This window comes from Felis catus, chromosome F1, assembly GCF_018350175.1.
Source record: "Felis catus isolate Fca126 chromosome F1, F.catus_Fca126_mat1.0, whole genome shotgun sequence".
In the NCBI taxonomy this organism is placed as follows: Eukaryota; Metazoa; Chordata; class Mammalia; order Carnivora; family Felidae; genus Felis; species Felis catus.
In genome coordinates, this window is record NC_058384.1 from 15,107,712 (window position 1) to 15,127,917 (window position 20,206).

General features: G+C 36.2%; 1 long non-coding RNA gene across 3 annotated transcripts in view; it reads left to right on the top strand.

Annotated features, from left to right (window-relative positions):
• LOC123382735 overlaps positions 1 to 20,206 on the top strand; it is a 543,574-nt gene that overhangs the window by 328,265 nt on the left and 195,103 nt on the right. The gene's annotated exons all lie outside the window — the stretch shown is intronic.

Below are 20,206 nucleotides of genomic sequence, written 5' to 3' on the forward strand. Positions count from 1 at the left end.
TGGGCTAAGTGCTGACTCTCGTTTGGCACCAGACCAAATGCACTGAAAGGAACAGAAGGCTTAAAGCCAACACAGGCAGGATGAAAAAACCAACACAAGGAAATTCAGAGGAAAAAAATTCTTTCCTAAAGCATGAGGAAGTACAGTGCTGTACAGCATTACAAATTATTTTCAGATAGGAAAATTACTTTTATAAGAAGAAATAAAGTTCAAGATCAAGTCCTATCATGTTCTAGATGCTATGTATGTGTAAGGCAGGAGTTGGGGAGCTTGGGAGGCTAGGATATATTTGGAAAAAATAAAGAATTTTATCAATTTCTTACACATAAAATATGTTCATTTTGAAATAGTCTCTGGTAAACAACTGAAGTACTAGAATTTCTTTTTTTTTTTTTTTTTTTGCAGTTAGCTAAAATATACTTTTATGTGACTTTTGTATTTTTTCAACTGTGACAAAGTAAACTCTTTTTTTTAAAGGCTCTTTGTGTAACATAAGAAATCAGTTAGCATATCCTGAGACAAGTTCTACAAGCAGAACAAAGGTAGATTACAATTAGTTGTTCTGTAAGTGTGATTTTTGGAAAGCCCAGTGTTTATCTCAGCTTTGCACATGCTGTGAAATAATAGAGTATATCTGGAACCTTACACATTTAGAGACCATAATTATAGCAATGCTGCACTTCACTCCCTTATTTGAGTTGAAAACTAAAGCTAAGCAGAGTCAGAGTCTATCAGTTTATTCTACAAATTTATCCCAGTTAGAAAACAATTAAGAATTAAAACAATGTAATGCCTTTAAAAAATATAAATACAACAAGCTCAGCTCTCTCAAATTTCATCACTTTAAAACCCTGAAAATTCAATGCTGGCATCAAAGTTATCATACAAAAAAATATTTTCCTACACCCTGTGATGTGAACTTACTCTCTACTCCAAAATATTTGAGTTTCTGCCTGGCACCAGAAATGCTGATTACTATGAAACCTAGGAAGTCCCTGGTTCTCAGTAACTCAGTCTTTCCATCTGTTAAATGGAATACCTACCTTTTTTACAGAATGCCGGCATCAACCAAGTACTAGAAAGAACATGGATTTTTAAATCGAATCTGGGAGGGGAGCCTGGAGCTTCCCATCCCTTACCTGGCCTGCAGCATGCTATATGGCTGTGTTCTTACATTTAAAAGTGGAGAAAATTTCCATTTCATAAGGCTTGAGAATGAAATAAATATGAAAAATTTGGCGCATATGAGATGTTCTTTAACAGTTTCTCTCTTTTCTCCCCCTCTTAGAGATTTTCAAGACTGAGTCCATCATAAAATCCTAGAAAAGAATGATTTAAAAGAAATATTTATGAGGGGGTTAATTCAACTGACGTTCATTTAAATAAAAGGAGTTTAAATGAAAGTATTTTGGAGAAATGTTTTTTAATACGAGGAATCAAAGATTTTTTTTTTCAAGTGAGGGGGGAAAGAGTAGAGATTTAAGATCCTCATTTTTGAAAGAGGAAGCTGAGTGAGGATAATAGAGGTTGAGTGGTGGATCACACCACCAATGGCTGGGTCCAGTGGAAAGAGAACCTGAGCTCAGGGAAACTGTTATGTCACCTAAACTTCTTTTAGTACCTTCTTTTTGTAACAAGATTTCCCACTATGTGGTCACATTTTTAACTTGGTCCTCTGTTTTACCTTGATCAATAAACTATCTCTGGAGAAGTCCAGAGTCACACAGGAACAATTTTTCAGTACAAGTGTTTCTGTGACTGTACTAGATGTTGAGATGCAGAGATGAATAATGACCCTAGAAGAAGAACGGTACATTGTACCTAGAACTCCTATACTGTTTTGTCTGTAATGCACAGGCACAGAGTTTAAAATTGACTCCTGAAAATGTAGCCTCCTGCCTCTCTGAACTTCCCCTTCTCCTGTCTCCTCTCCAAGTTTTAGATGGAAATGCCTCTGCTTACTTCAGTAAACATTTACTCAAATAAGGAACTGCTCCAAATAAAATCCAGTTCCTTCTTCTGCCCTTAGCCAAGGTTGGGCTCTGCTATATCCTCAATAATTATTTTAACCTAATGAAATTATCTCAAGAAAGGTAACATGCTTATCTCAAGAAGAATACATTCCAAGTCTTCTTTTCATGAAACAGGGTTCAGAAATGAAGGAATTTCAAGTTAGGACAAGTGATAGTAGGGAAGGCCTTTTGAAATTTTGGAGCAATGAGTCACCATTGGTACCTTTTTGGTGTCAACTATAAAATTCACATCTCACATGTGACATCTTAGGATTTGACAAGAGGTACAAGAGCACCAAACTCAAGCTTTTGTATTCATAACTTGCCACTGGCTCACATACTTAGAATAAGATTTTTTTTTTTAGTTAAGTACAAGCAACAAAAGCATGTTGAACATTTACTGTCAGCCTGTTACTCTGCTAAGAACTTTGGGGGATACAAACAGTCACAGGTGTTGAGGGATTTTGCCACCCAACTAAATTAAAACCTTAAATGTAGGAAAGCAGGTGCCCAGATGAATACTAGAGGACAGAGCCCCAGAGAACAGAAAATCTAGATAAAATAGTTGAGGAGCCAGGTTGGAAATGGATTGAGAGAAGAAAAGAGGGAGATTTTTCCTGAGTGAGCCGTAAAACCTGATGAATATTCAGAGGTGTAAACATCAGCAAAAGTTAGAAAACTTTTTAAAAGCTCAATATGAACAAAGGCAAAATACCAAATTTTTGAGTGGATCTAATAGCACTTATTCAAGAGCTGCAAAGTGAGGAATTTCAGAAAAACTTATAAAAGAAAATCTTCTTCCTACATTTTTCAGATTTAAAAAAAAGCATGCAAGATATGCTTTATTAAGCTATTTTAACTGTCTTCATGGTTTTGAATTCAAATGAATTACATATTTGGAAAGTTGGCTCTGGTTCTGTTATTGACCACATTATACCAAAATGAATTGGGAACCTATTATGTATCTTCTGTGTGCACAAATGATTGCATTTGCATGTCAAGCAGCCCTGTATGGACATCTCCATATGTAAGAATGAAGAGACTGGCATTCCAGAGGATAAATCACTTGCCCATCCTGATAGAGCAGGGATTGAATCCCCATCTTTTGGATTCCAAAACTCATATTTTCCTACCTCTCTATGCCAAAATATATGCCAGGTGGTTGCTGTGTGGAGTAAATAGAGTGGGATGTGTATTAAAATCTGTGAGAAAATATTAAATGGACATCAGATTCCCTCCAAAACCCTGTATCACTCGGGTCTGCAGTCCTCATCACGTTCCTTTATACATTATTTACCATGACTTTCTCCTCGTGATAGTGTATGGTGTAGCATTTTTAGTCAGAAATGTTCAATATACCAGAACTCAGTGAGGAATACTGCACAACTGATTTTGCCTACTCTAGATATCAGATTATTCATCTAATGACAAATAGGGCACATTTGGCTTGAAGTTACATAGATGGTACGTAGGTAGGTAGGTAGGTAGGTAGAAAATAGACATGATACATAAATAGGGTCTTAAACTTAGAATTTTTAAAAAGTAGCAACAGTATCTGTTAAGATTAATAAATACTTTGTAAAGAGAATTATGTACAGTTCATTATACATAAATATATATAACATACATATTTATACATTTATATATTATATGTACAATAAATGCTAAAATATATACAGAGACTTCTCATATGTATCTCCAGATCGTCCTAAGGAACTAAAAACAATCCTAATTAGGATGGTCTAGAAAATTGTTTAAATTCGAATTATGTTTTCCTTCTTTCACTATTTGCAGATGACATGATACTATATAGAGAAAATCCTAAAGACTCTGCCAAAAAACTACTGGAACTGATAAATGAATTCAGTAAAGTCACAGGATACAAAATCAATGTACAGAAATCTGTTGCATCCCTATACACTAATGAAGCAGCAGAAAGTGAAACCACGTGAAAGTGACCATTAAGAAAACAATCCAATTTGCAGTTGCACCAAAAACAATAAAATCTTTATCTAGGAATAAACTTAACCAAAGAGGTAAAAGATATGTACTCTGAAAACTATAAAACATTGATAAAAGAAATTCAAGACTATAAAAGGAATGGAAAGACATTCCATGCTCACAGGTTGGAAGAACAAATAATGTTAAAATATCTATACCACCAAAAGCAAGATTAGCAAGAAAGCTGATTTAATGCAATCCTATCAGTATACCAACAACATTTCCACAGAACTAGAACAAACAGTCCTACAATTTGTATGGAACCACAAAAGACCCCAAATAGCCAAAGCAATCTTGAAAAAGAAAAATAAAACTTCAAGTATCACAATTCCAGACTTCAAGTTGTATTACAAAGCTACAGTAATCAAAACAGTATGGTACTGGCACAAAAACAAATATATAGATGACTAGAACAGAATAGAAAACCCAGAAATAAACCCACAAATATATGGTTAATTAATATTCGACAAGGGAGGAATGAATATCCAGTGGAAAAAAATGATGTTGACAACAAATGGTTCAACAAACTGGACAGCTACATGCAAAAAAATGAAACTGGACCATTTTCTTATACCATACACAAACTCAAAGTGGATTAAAGACCTACATGTGAGACCTGAAACAATAAAAATCTTAGAAGTGAGCACAGGCAGTAATTTCTTTGACACTGGCCATAGCAGCAGTTTTCTAGATATGTATCCTGAGGCAAGAGACATAAAAGCAAACATAAACTATTGGGACTACATCAAAATAAAAACCTTCTGCACAGTGAAAGAAACAATCAACAAAACTAAAAGGCAACCTATGGAATGGGAAAAGGTATTTACAAATGACATATCTGATAAAAGGTTAGTATCCAAAATACATAAAGAACTTATAAAACTCAACACCCAAAAAACAAATAATCCAATGAAAAAAATAGGGCAGAAGACATGAACAGACATTTCTCCAAAGAAGACATACAGATGCCTGACAGACATGTGAAAGATGCTCAACGTCATTCATCATCAGGGAAATGCAAGTCCAAACTATAATGAGATATCACCTCACACCTGTCAGAATGGCTAAAGTCAAAAATAAGAAACAAGTGTTGGTGAGGATATGGAGAAAAAGGAATCCTTGTGCACTATTGATGGGAATGTGAACGGCTGCAGACACTGTGGAAATACTTTTCCATCAGTTATCAAGTTCTTAACATTGTACTTGGAACATAGAAGACATTCAATAATGTTTTCTAAATGAAAAGGAGGGAAAAATATGTCCTTTTGTTATATTTTAGAATCATTTCATATTAGAAAAGCCACGAACTTTCTTTATTCATTTAGGTTCCCATTGCCAAAACCAACAAATCTAGCCATGAACCACAACATCTAAATTGAATCATGTAAGGTCAGTGATAAAAATGGAAAACCAGAAGATAAAGTGTCATGTAGATTTCTGTATGAATACATGTCACAGTTGGATGTTTAATGCAGTAAACATAATGACCATTCTCTGCTGGTGGAACTGGCATGTAGTAGTTTGTCAAATGGGGAGACCAAGTAGAAAAGTAAAGGGAAGAATATATCCTCTTTGCCAGAGCTACCCAAAGAAATCCAGGAGATTTGAGAAATGCTTAGTCTCAGGAACATTAAGACCCTCTTATTTCAGTTAGGTTGATAGGTATGCAAACTTCATGCTTCTCTGGTGATCTGTGTAATCTTTTGGGCAAGATATGATTTAACAGCAATGTTCATTCATTATGGCTTCTAAGGCGATGTTTGATGGTTTTAAATAGGAACTGATGTGCCATTTTGCATAATGGAAATCTATTTTCAGTCAAGATTCCAAGTAGGAAGTAATTGTTCAAATTTTATATTGCTTTTTTGTCTGGATTGATTTACATTTTGCAGGTGCCTCGGGAAAAAGACAAATATACAAAGCCATTGCAGAAAAAAAGTTTGATAGTAGGATGAGAACAAAATATCTGACCTTATTAAGGGTAAGGGGAAGTTTATAAAAGGGAGGCAATATCTGGGCTGAGATACATACCTGAAAAGAGAGAGGTTGACCAGATGAAAAAAACCTCATACCATTCTCCTAAGTTAAATAATTACACTTCAGTAAATATATTAATATATAATATGAGTGGGTTTTGGTATATATTGATAGTTTTTGAAACAGCATGATATATAAATGTGTATTATAGTATAATGTATAAATATATACTGAATGTATGTGCAAGTGTGTGTGTGTGTGTGTGTGTGTGTGTGTGCGTCGTGCATGCGTGTGCGTGTGTGTAGTCTTATGGCTTCTCAGGCACTTTACTTGGCAGTGGAGACATCAGAAGTAAGACAGGATCTCTTATCTTAAGAAATCTGTTGTCTGATTTTTTTTTTTTACATTTGATCCTTCCCAACTTGGCATGGAACATATATGTTCCATTTCAAGATAATTTTCACTTCTTGTGTGTGATTTTACATAACTTCCCCAGAGTTACCAGTTAATTCAGGTGAGAACTGGCAAAGCATCTAGAGTTGTTCAGGCCAAGGGACTCGTCTATCCGGTTCAGTGACGCTAACCATGAATACAGTAGGATGTCCTACCATAAAGAGGAAATCTCAGGCTGGTGTGCCAATGGAAAAAACACTGGATCACAAACAACACTGTGGAATGTTGCTTGATGAAATGGCGCCAACTGAAGGTATCAGGCAGTTTCCATTTGCTAAATAAAGAACAAACAACCCTGAGGAGTTAGCTATGAATATTATACTAAGATAAGGCCCCAAATCACTTCAGAGTTTTTGTCACCCAGTAAAGCCTAAAGGAAGTATTTTTGGCTGAAAATAAGGATATTCTCCTCCCTACACGTACAGAGCCTCTTACATCCTCTTCTGGTCCCTCCTCCTGTGCATTCACAGATCATGTCAGACACCACCCTCTCTGATTGCAACATCACTGAGTGCTGATTTCAAATGTAAGCCATAGAAAAAGAAGATAGAAAATTATGAAGAGTGAAAACAAGGAAACAGATATGTATTAAAAGCCTGCTCTCTTCTAGGCACTGTGTTTAAAGAGTAAACTCTCACATGCATTGTTAGATTCCTTCAATCCTCACAACAGCATTACATAGGAGCCCATGTTAGTCACATTCTGTGAATGAGAACATTGAGGTTAAGAGATGTTAACAACTTAACCACTGTCACAAAACTACAAATTCAAATCCAGGTCCGTTTAACTCCTTTGGTAGGAGAAGGATTTTAAACTCAGAAACAATTAACAATGTTAAGGATGCAGATCCTGTTAAGGATGTTCAGAAGTGCTCGACTTCTGAATATGACATCTAATATACCTTTTGAAGGGAAACCTCTTAGTAAATAATTAGTAAATAATAATATCTTTTTAAACAGACATTATTTTTGCTGTGTATTCAATTTCATATTCTTTCTTTTATTTCTTCTTACCTCAAAATGACTCAGGTTTGCAGATGGAACCAAATGTGAATCAAATTTTAAATTAGGATAAAGATATTCATTGTGGTGGGAATATCACAAGTATTTCCAGTCATGTACTTTACCCATGGTGTTCAGTTTTTCTTAGCAGAAAATGATGTCAATTGAGAGAAGAAAATCTCTTTACATTCTAACACTGTATGTATAGCATGCATCTGTTTTAAATTTTACCCTTCATTTAAGGATGAGAGTAGTAATAATAAAGTTTATGGGCAAACACAGAGCCAGAGGGAGTATTAATTAAAAAAGAAACTTAGAGCCTCGTAGAATTGTAGGTTAGTTGTGGTAGTTTCAATGTAGAAGAAAATAGAGGTCCCAGAAGGTTCAAAGAGAAGACAGTAGGACAGTTACTGTAGAAAAGATGACAGATTATCTCAACAACTGTTAGAGTCATTCATAAATGTGCTGAAAGCACAAAGACTGGTATGAAGATCCTACTGATAGTAATATTGACAGAAATCACAACAGCAATAACAGCTAACATTTATTGAGGACTTTCTGTCTTTTAAATAGGAGTTGAGTAGCTCATAATAAGGACTCAACCATACTGATTTGAAGTCAACCTATGGGTAAGACTATCTTAGGTTCAAGGTAGGGAGTATGTAAATTCACCACCAATTGTATTTCTATGAACCCATAAAGCATGTGGTTTGCCAGTGAGTGGAGGGATAAGAAAACTAAATGGCATGGACTTCTGAAGTGAATCAGCTGAGGAAAGGAGAAATGGCTCTGGCTCCATCTTTTCCCTTTTCCAAGTCCTGCTGCAATTTATCCACCTCAGTCTTGCATAGTGGCTGGAGCTGGGGGACATGGGGAAGCCAGACCTTCCCAGCTAGTGTTGTTCTGCTGTGTTATGAGATAGGAGAAAGAGCTTCAGGAAAGTACTTTGATAAGTATATAGAACCCAAACAAGAGGTCAAGAATTCCAGATTCTAGGTCTGAAAACTCTAAAACCTTATACAAATGTGAGATGGTTAGGATGCTTTCCTGCCTTTGAAATTGAATTCACCAGACCACTTCATACTTAGTATTTATTTTATTTTATTCTCTGTTTCAAAGAGGTTTCTGTTCGTTTCATGCACACTCACATACACACACACACACCACACACATTAATTTATGATGGGAAATGAATAGAACCATAAAGTAGCCAAGTTGGTAAACTATTTATTTAGTTGCTGTGTTCACATATCTAAATGACATAGCAGAGAATTTAGATACTTTTGAGTCTAGTATGTGAGTGTACAGATGGGATCCTTAGGATGTTCTTTTGTCACCTTGCAAGCCTAGAATGTAAAAGCTGGAAATGATTACTTTAACTCCCTCATTTTTCCAATAAGGGAACTGTGGACACTACTTAAAACTCTTGATGAACTACTAGTATTTCTCTAAGTAATTACTTACTTTTAAAGTGTTCAGTGCTAGTCAAGACAGTGACATAGGAGGCTCCTGAACTTACCCCCTCCCCCATACACATCAAGTGCACAGCTACACATAAAGCAATTCCCTCTGAAAGAAATCTGGAAGCTATCTGAGCAACTTCTACACATTGAATATTGGTTACCATATTGAAACTGGTGGGAAAAGCTGAGACATACTGTCATCATAAACCCCATCCCTATGATAGGAATATACAATTGGGACAGAACGCTCAACTCCCAGCTCTTCCATGAGGAGTGAAGGGTTTGGACTCCACGTTTAGCACCCCAAATTTGATGACTCCCACCCAAGGATGGTCCTTCAAAACGCCTCACTTTGAAGCCACTGGGGCTTGCATCCAGAGACCCACAAGACCAATACCAAAAAATAAACAATTGTTAACAGGCTCTAGAGGACTCCTACAGCTATACCACAGGGTTTAGCAGAAGCAAAGACATGTCCACCTCTCAGTCTTTCTCTGAAAAGAGTCTATTAATAATAAAAGGCACTGCTTGAGGGTCAGGCCTCTTTTTTAGTACACATTTAGAAGTTGACTGCCATCCTCTTCAGAGACCAGGGAAGCCAGTGGAGGTATCCCCACCTTATCCCTCTTGCCTCCTTCAAGTCACCAGTATCTCCCAGGAAGGAGCTAATACATATACCTTCATCTCAGCTTTAGCTGCTACCACCTAACTCTGGAGTACCTGGCTCTGACAACCAGTGGATCTTCAATTCACAATTCTCACAGAACTCTAGCAAACAAAGAAACAGTTCTCAACCAGCTATCCCCACAGAGCTCAGTGCAGAGTGAGCAGATAAAAATGCCCACCTCCCAGCCTTGCCCTGAGAAAGGTTGATTTCAATACTTTAAAGGCTGCTGCTCGAGGATCAATTATCTAATTTAGCATGCTGCTAAGAGCTCACTGAGATCTGCCCCAGAGACCAGGGAAACTTATGAACACATCTCCTGCCCTCTCCCTCTTGTTCATACGAAGTATCTCCTGAATCTCTGGTATCTCCCTGAATGAAGCTTGTACACATGACTGGTGCCCCAGCTTTTGTGCCTGCTGCCCAAGGGATGAGCTTCTGGATCACCCTGCTCTCATAGCCAGTGGAACTTGCATTCATGAATCCCATAAGACTGTGGCAAACAAGGCATTCTTAATGGACACAGAAGCAACCCCCGTTGACTTTCACCTGGGCCAGATGCAGAGAGAGCAGGCAAAAATGCCCATCTCCCAATTTCCCTAGAAGGAAGGTGTAACTGAGCTCAAGGGGCTTACTGCTTAGGGTGCATTATGTTAAACACAACCCAAGGAAGTGTGAAAGCAAAAAATTTTTTATTACTTGTTACAAGTAAGGAGACAGAAGATAGCTTTCAAAGCACTGTCTCCCCATGGAGTTAGTACAGTAAGCTATTATTCAGTGAATTAGGAAGTGGGGGCAGAGAGCTTGCATTATATGTTAAGGAACTTATACAAATTTTTAGGCAATTTGATTATTGCACATACCTAGCAAATCAATGTGCTAGTGAATACATTGTATGTTCAAAAATGGCAGAAAACCCCACCCATCGGAGGAGATCTTAGTATTATAATGAGCTACAGATAACTTCAGGATAATGGGGCAGGAATGTGAAGGGCTTCTATATAGGTTCTCAGTTCTACATAGCTCACATAAGGTGCTCCCAGGTGAAACACTTAGCAAGAGCCTATCAGATGAAATATCTAGCTGGGCATGTCCTTGGTGGGAACCGCTGTTTCTGCAGAGCAAAATACATTCCTTTCCTGCTTTTGTCCTTCTCCCTCCTCCTTTCTACTGATAACTTTCTGCCTTCTGATTTGAGTATCTCCCTTTGCATTTTAGCTAACAATGGGGTCTAACTACATATTTTCCCAGCTGCTGCCTAAGGGTCCAGCTTCCAATTGACTTGAACCTAGGTTGGTATAGGCATATCTTCAAATACAGGGAGGCGCCAAGAACGCTTTCGTATTGGGAACTCACAAATATTTGAGAGACAACCAAGAACTAAGCTGGGCTGATTAACAAGGTTCCTTCCCTACATGAGACCACTCTGTCAAGAGTGGGAGAGGTGGTTTTTGTATCAGATGTGCAGAAACCAACACAGAGAGCCAAGGAAAATGAAGAAACAACGGAATATGTTTCAAACAAAAGAACAAGACAAAACTCCAGAAATAGACCTTAATGAAATAAAGATAAGTGAGTTAAATAATAGAACGCTCAAAATAATGGTCATAAATATGCTAAACAAGGTCAGGAGAACAATCCATAAACAAGGTGAGAATCTCAACAAAGAGAAAATGTAAGAAAATATCAAGCAGAAATCACACAACTAAAGTATACAATAACTGCATTGAAAAATTCAATAGAGGGTATAACAGTAGACTATATCAAGAAGAGGAAAGGATCAATAAACTAAAGATGGGGCAGTGGAATTCATCCAATCAGAGAATCAAAATGAAAAACAATGATGGAACTTATGGGACAACATGAAGCATAACAATATACACATTACAGAGGGCCCTGAAGAGGAAGAGAGAAAGAAGGAGAGAAAGCTTATTCAAAGGAAAAGTGGCTGAAAATTTCCCTAACCCAGGAAAAGAAACAAACATCCAGAAGCAGGAAGCCCAGAGACTTCCAAACAAGGTGACTTCAAAGAGATCCACAGTAAACACATTATAATTAAATTGTCAGAAGTTAACGACAAGGAAAACCTCTTAAAAGCAATAAAAAGCAACTTGTTACATATAAGGAAACCCCCAAAATACTATAAGCAGATTTTTCAACAGAAACTTTGCAGGCCAGAAATAAGTGGCATGATATATTCAAAGTGCTGAAAGAAAAACAAACAAAACAAAACAAAAAACCCAGCCAACCAAGGATAGTATACCTGGCAAAATTGTCCTTCAGAATTGAAGGACAGATAAAGTTTGACAGACAAGTAAAGCCAGAGGATTTCATCACAATAGACCAGCCTTACAAGAAATTTCAGAGGTAGTTCTTCAAGACCAAACAAAAAAACATGAATTCACAGCAAGAAAACATATCAAATGGTAAAGGTAAATATATAGATAAATTCAGAATAATCTAATGTCATAATAATAGTGGGTAAATCACTTATGATTCTAGTACGAAGGTTAACAAAAATAGTAAAAGTGATAACTATAATAATTTATTAATGAATACACAATGTACAAAGATGTAAATTGTGTCATCAAACATAAAATGGTGGGGAGGTAGTGTATAAATGTAGAGCTGTTGTATATGTTCAAAGTTGTTATATCTTTTGAAAGACTGTTATAAATATCAGAGTTTTATGTAAACCCAGTGGAACATACTAAGCAAAAGCCTTTAGCACATATATCAAGAAAAAGAGAAATCTAAGCATACCACTAAAGAGAGTCATCAAACCATGAAGGAAGAGAGGAAGCAAGGAACAAGCAACTAGAAAAAAAGTTAACAAAATGGGAATAGTAAGTCCATACCTAAAAATAATTCCTTAAAATATATTAGATGAATGGATAAAGAAATTGTGGTTTATATACACAATGGAGTACTATGTGGCAATGAGAAAGAATGAAATATGTCCCTTTGTAGCAACGTGGACAGAGCTGGAGAGTGTTATGCTAAGTGAAATAAGCCATACAGAGAAAGACAGATACCATATGTTTTCACTCTTATGTGGATCCTGAGAAACTTAACAGAAACCCATGGGGGAGGGGAAGGAAAAAAAAAAAAGAGAGGTTAGAGTGGGAGAGAGCCAAAGCATAAGAGACTCTTAAAAAATGAGAACAAACTGAGGGCTGATGGGGGGTGGGAGGGAGGGGTGGGTGGGTGATGGGTATTGAGGAGGGCATCTTTTGGGATGAGCACTGGGTGTTGTATGGAAACCAATTTGACAATAAATTTCATATATTTAATAAATAAATAAATGTACTCAATTCTCCAATTAAAACACATAGACTTGATGAGCAGATTAAAAAAACAAGACTCATCTATATGCTGTTTACAAGAGACTCACTTCATGTTGGCAAACATGTGGAGAAAAGAAACCCTCGTGCACTGTTGGTGGGAATGCAAACTGGTGCAGCCACTGTGGAGAACAGAATGGAGTTTGCTCAAAAAAGTAAAAATAGAATTACCATGTGACTCAGTAATTCCACTGCTGAATACTTACCCAAAGAATACGAAAACACTAATTCAAAAAGATATATGCACCTCTGTGTTTATTGCAGCATTATTTACAATAGCCAAATTGTGGAAGCATCCCAAGTGTCTATTAAATAAATAGATAAAGGATATATGGTATATACGTACAATGGAATATTACTCAGCAATAAAAAAGAATGAAATCTTGCCACTTGCAACTACATGCATTGAGCTACAGAGTATAAGGCTAAGCAAAATAAGTCAGAGAAAGACACATACCATATGATTTCACTCATACATGGAATTTAAGAAACAAATGAACAAAGGAAAAAAAGAGACAGAAAGACAGACTCTTAAATATAAAGAACAAACAGGTGGTTACCAGAGGGGAGTTGGGGAGGGATGGGTGAAAGAGGTGAAGGGGATTAAGAGTACAGTTATCATGAAGATCACTGAATAATATATAGAATTGTTGAATCACTATATTGTACCCCCCAAAACTAATATTACACTGTATGTTAACTATACTGCAATTAAAATTTAAAAAAAAATAGAAACTCTCTTAAGTTTTAAGCACATACACAGACTGAAAGTGAAGGGGTGGAAAAAGATGTTCCATAGAGATGAAAGCCAAAAGAAAGCAGAATAAAATACTTTTATTTTTATTATTTTAATAAAATAAATATTAAGCCAAACGTTGTAATAGGAGATAATGAAGGTCATTATATACTGGTAAAAGGCCAATTTATCAAAAGGATAGATTTATAAATTTTTGTGTACCCAACATGAAACACCTAAAATATATGAAGCAAATACTAACAGACATGAAGAGAGAAGTAAACAGTGACAAAATAATAGCACGGGACTTCAGTACCCTGCTTTCAACAATGGATAGATCATCTCAACAGAAAATCAACAAGGAAACATCAGTCTTAAACTACACATTAGACCAGATGGACCTAATAGACATTTACAGAACATTCAGCACCAGTAGGTTACACATTCTTCTCAAGCAAACATGGGACATTCTCAAGATCATCTGGTAGGCCACAGAAAGAGTCTTAATACATTTAAGAAGATTAAAACTGTATCAAGTATCTCTTCTGACTACAATGTTAAGAAACCAGACATAGAGAACTAGAAAATTCAAAAGTCATGGAGATTAAACAACACGGTCCTGAACAACCAGTGGAACGTGCATACCGAGAAAAAAGAAAGCTCTCAATAAACAACCTAATTTTGCACCTTAAATAACTTTAAAGAGAACAAAGTAAGCCCAAATTTAGCAGGAGGAAAAAATTACAGGAGGAGCAATTACAATGAAAATAAGATAAAACAGACAAAACAGAAAACTTTTAGTTGGACTAACCAGGAAAAGAAGAGAGAGAACTCAGATAAGTAGAAATATAAATGGATACCATAAAAAATACAAAGGATCCTAAGAAACAACTACAAACAATTGGTAACAAATTGTACAATGGACAAATTTTTATAAACATACAGTTATAACAAGACTGAATAATGAAGAAATAAAATATCTGAAAAGACCAATTACTAGTAAGGAGATTGAATACAAAACCTTCCAACAAAGGGATGTTCAAGACCAGATAGCTTTACTGTTGCATTCTACCAAACATTTAAAGAATTAATATCAATCATTCTCAAACTCCTTTAAAAAATAGATGAGGAGGAGGGGCACCTGGGTGGCTCAGTTGGTTAAGCATCCGACTTCGGCTCAGGTCATGATCTCACCGTCTGTGGGTTCGAACCCTTGCGTCAGACTCTGTGCTGACAGCTCAGGGCCTGGAGCCTGCTTCGGATTCTGTGTCTCCTTCTCTCTCTGCCTCTCCTCCACTTGCACTCTGTCTCTCTCTCAAAAAAGTAAATAAACATTAGAAATTAAAAAAAAAATAGATGAGGAGGAAACACTTCCAAGCTCATTTTACAGCCAGCATTGTTACCTTGATGCCAAAAACTAGACAATAACACTACAAGAAAAGAGTATTTTAGGCAATATTCCTGATGAACGTAGATGAAAAAATCCTCAAAAATATTAGCAAACCAAATTCAACAGTACATTAAAAGGATCACACACCATGGGCTTTATTCCAGAGCTGTAAGAATGGTTCAAAATCTACAATCAGTTAATGTGCTACACCATATTGGGTAGCGCAGTCAGTTGAGCATCTGACTCTTGATTTTGGCTCAGGTTATGATTTCACAGTTTGTGGGATCTAGCACCATGGTGGGCTCCACACTGACAGCATGAAGACTGCTTACAATTCTCTTTTCTCTCTCCCAGCCCCTCCCCCAGCTCATACTCACTCTCCCAAAATAAACAAACTTATAATAATAATAATAAATTTTAAAAAGGACCACATTAACAAAATGAAAAATGAAAATCTTATAATTATCTCAGTAGATCCAGAGAAAGCATTTGACAAAATTTAACATTCTTTAATAATAATAAAAAAAACTCAACAAACTGAGTATAATACAAAGGAACATACCTCAACATGGTAAAGGCCATATATTCCAAGCCACAAATAATATACTGAATGGTGAAAAGCTAAAAGCTTTTCTTCTAAGATAATAAATAAGAAGAGGATGTCCACTTTCACCACCTTTATTCAATATAGTACTAGAAGTCTTAGAGCAGTTAGGCATACATACACACATCCACACATACATAAATGGCATCCAAATTGAAAAGAAAGAAGTAAAGTTGTCTTTACTTGCAGATGACATGATATTCTGTATAGAAAATCCTAAAGAATCCATCAGAAAAACCATTAGAATAAATGAGTTCAGTAAAGTTACGGTATACAAAATCAATATACAAAAATCAATTGTGTTTCTAAACACCAACAATGAACTATCAGAAGAGAAATTAAGAAAACAATGGTATTTACAATTGCATCAAAAATAATAAAATACTTAACAATAAATTTAACCAAGGATATGAAAGATCTGTATGCTGAAAACTGTATTGATGAATAAAATTGAAGACACTAATAAATAGAAAAATATCCCATGCTCATGGTTTGAAAGTATTAATATTGTTAAACGTTCATACTGCTCAAAGTAATCTACGGATTCAATAATACCTCTCAAAATTTCAAGGGCATCTTTCACAGAAATTTTTAAAAATCCTAAAATTTGTATATAATCACAAAGACCCCAAATAGCCAGAGCAATCTTAAGAAAGAACAACAAAGCTAGAGGCATCACACTAAAACAAACAAAACAAAACAAAACAAAAAAACACTTCCTGATTTCAAACTATATTATAAAGCTTTAGCAATCAAAACAGTATGAAATTAGCATAAAAACATACACATAAATCAATGGAACATAATAGAGAACCCAGAAATAAACCCACTCACACACATATGGTCAATTAGTTTACAACAAAGAAGCCAAGAATATACAGTGGAGAAAGAACAGTCTCTTCAATAAACAGTGTTGGGAAAACTGGACAGCCACATGCAAAAGAATAAAATTGGACCACTATCTTACAATACACACAAAAATAAACTCACAGTGGATTGAAGACTTGAATGTAAGACTGGAAACCATAAAACTTCTAGAAGAAAGCACTAGGGAGTAAGCTACTTGACATCAGTCTTGGAAATGAGTTTTGTTGTTGCAAATGCAACAACAACAAAAAATAACAAGTGAAACTACATCAAATAAAATTATCTGTACAGCAAAGGAAGCCATCAACACAATGAAAAGACAGCCTACAGAATTGTAGAAAATATTTGAATCATATATCTGACAAGGGTTAAATACCCAAAATATATAAAGAAGTCACACAACTCCATAGCAAAAAACCTGATTAAAAAATGGGCAGAGGACCTGTATAGACAGTTTTCCAAAGAAGATGCAAAAGTGGCCAACAGGTTCATGAAAAGTTGTTAGCATCATTATTCATCAAGGAAATGCAAATCAAAACTACAATGAGATATCACCTCACCCTTCATCAAGAAGACAAGAAATAACAAGTGTTGGGGAGGATGTGAGAATGGAAATCCTTCTGCACTGATGGTAGGAATATAAATTTGTACAGCCACTATGGAAAACAGTATGGAGGTTCCTGAAAAAAATTGGAACTATTATACCAGCATTCCTATTTCTGGGTATATACCCAAAGAAAATTAAAACAAGATCTCAAAGAGATGTCTGCACTCCCATGTCCTTTCAGCATTATTCACAATAGCCAAAATATGGAAACAACATAAGTGTCCATTAAAAGACGAATGAGTAAAAATAAGCAGTACTATATATATATAATAGTATTTGGCCATGAGAAAGAAGGAAGTCCTGTCATGTGTGACAGTATGGATGACCTTGAGGGAATTATGCTAAGAAAGACAGTTTCACATATACGTGGAATCTAAAAAAGCCAAACTCATAGAAACAGAGACTAAAATGGTGGTTACCAGGGGTTGGGTGGTGTGGAAAAAGGGAAAATGTTGGTCAAAAAGGACAAACTCCCAATTATAAGATGAGTAATTCTGGGGATCTAAAAGCACAACATAGTGATTATAGTTAAAAATAGGGTATTACATTTTACAAAGTTGTTAAAAGAGTAGATCTTAAGTGTTCTCAACACACACACACACACACACACACACAAATACTAATTAGGTAACATGATTTAGGTGTTAACTAACATGGTAGTCATTTTGCATATATCAAATCAATGCTTGTACACCTTAAACTTACACAGTGCTGTATGTCAAGTATATCTCAGTAAAACTGGGGGATAAAGAAAATAAATGTACCCCCAAAGCAGGTTTATCTCCCATCACACAGTTTTTTGGGGGTAAGTAGCCACTCCTTGCCTGTTACTTCCTCCATGACATGGCCTAGGTTCATGTTAAATCAATGTCATGTATGCCTCACTCTGCAGAGATGGGAGGCAGGAGCGGGACATGAAAAGGAACTGTGGCCTCCTACGTACTGGATGACTGTGTAAAGGCTTGTCCTCACAGATGTTCTCCTAATATTTTCCCTTGCTGCAAATTATTTTCCCCAACTCTAGCCATTTTATCTGTATAGGAAAAGGGAAGTTGCTATATAACATTTGGTGAATTGACCTTTGTGAAATCTGCAAGTTTTTTGAACTTAGAAGCTTAATCTTAGAACATAACATCCATTTGTGCATTCTTGACTGTGAGCTGTTTCTTATAGCAATACCTGTGCCAGTCACCAAGGGGTAAGACATGGAAGGGGAAGAAAATGGATACTTTGTTACATATGCAAATTTAAAATCATACATTTTATATATTTACATAGTTGCTTTTTACACTTAAGTATAGCATACCTAGCATCGCCTTTAAGTAATCCACCAAATAATATTTAATGGATGCATGGTATCCATATTGAATGGGTATAGCAGTAATTGATTGTTGGAATTTTTTTTAATATAGAGGAATATGAAGAATAGTATGTAATCAAGTTCTTTCACATTAACATTTTTTCTTTCTTACATACTAAACAATGTTAAAAAAAAAAAATCAGCAGAAAGTGTCCGGGTAGGCTTCAACCACTAGAAACATTATTAGGAATTGTGCCTATATTCTCAAGCTTATTACCTTAGGTCAAAACTGGACAAAATGGTTATTCAAGTGTGAGTTGAGGATTTGTTTAGAGTAGATATGTAAGCTGTAACAAGTGTTCCTTCTGATACCTACAAGTCTCTTCAGCTAAGAGACAGTCTTAGGGTTATATGAAGAGGTTCAGTGCTGTTCTGATACTGAAAGTGTCCAGCCATTACAAATAACAGCCTTCTTTGTACTTGAGAAGGGTTCTTAGCATGTTTCTTCTCCCGGTTTCCTGCTCAGGGAAAGCTCTTACCCCAAAATAGGCTAATAAGGGTCCTAGCTTATTGCAGGCACTCTAAAAGTACCTGTATCAGAGAGGCCAGTATTAGACAAAACCACCCTCCAATTGTTTCCCCTTAATAATCTTCTACTGGCCAATTCTTGTCATCCTCTAACATTCCACTAGGCACTACTTTCTAGAGAAACCATCCCTTGACCTTTTCATCTTAGTTAAGTGCTTCTTCCATTTGCTCTCAAACATCATCATAGTTATCATTTAGCATTTACCATCCCACAGTATAATCATCTGCTTACTTATACATCTAGTGGTGATTTTTTTTTCTAACCTCTGTACACCTGTAACATATCTAAAGCCTGGTCCATAGGTGATTCTCAGTGAACACTGGATGGATGGATGGATGGATGGATGGATGAATGGATGACTTATTACATTAGATCATCACACAGCAACACCCAGACCAGATTCAGCTCCTAAGGCTTGAGTTTACAAGTACTATATGTTCATTTCATTTTACTTGCTCTAATCAGAATCAGCTATCACCAGAGCCAAGTCTATGTTGAATTTTTTGCTTCATATTTAACTTCATGATTGATTTTCGCCCAGGCATCATAACACTGATAACATTTTTTATTATTATTATACAGCAATGATCTGGTGGTCTCGTAGCTGCCTGTCATGCTCCAGCCTCTCTCTCCTGTGAGATTCTGACTGCTGAGGGCTTTGAGGTAACACCAAAGAAAGAAAGCAGAGCAGTGTTTGTGCTCATCATGTTGCCTAAACCCTATAGTATAAACAGCATGACTCATATTAGTCTTGTCCAAACTGGAGGCCCAGTAACACCCTGCCAGTGATTTATAATTACCACGCTTTTACTAGATACCCTGTAGGCACTGAGTGATTACCCTGTATGTTTGTTTCCTGATGTATGTCATACTATGCTGTAACATAAACTATGCCATAAACCACATCCTGTTAACTAAATACAGTGAGTAGATTCTTACCAAGAGGAATAATCATGATCAGCTCATCTAAAATGGACTGAGCAACTGGCCTGCCTTCCAAGCAACTCTTGAGTTTGTTGTCAGTCTAATTGTGCTCTCTTTCACTCACCTTGGTGCATTGTACCTATCTCCATAATAGTATTTGTGTCTGTATATTAAACTGCAAGCCTCACCAAACTCCACACCCGAAAAACAAATAACCCAGTGAAGAAATGGGCAGAAAACATGAATAGACACTTCTCTAAAGAAGACATCCGGA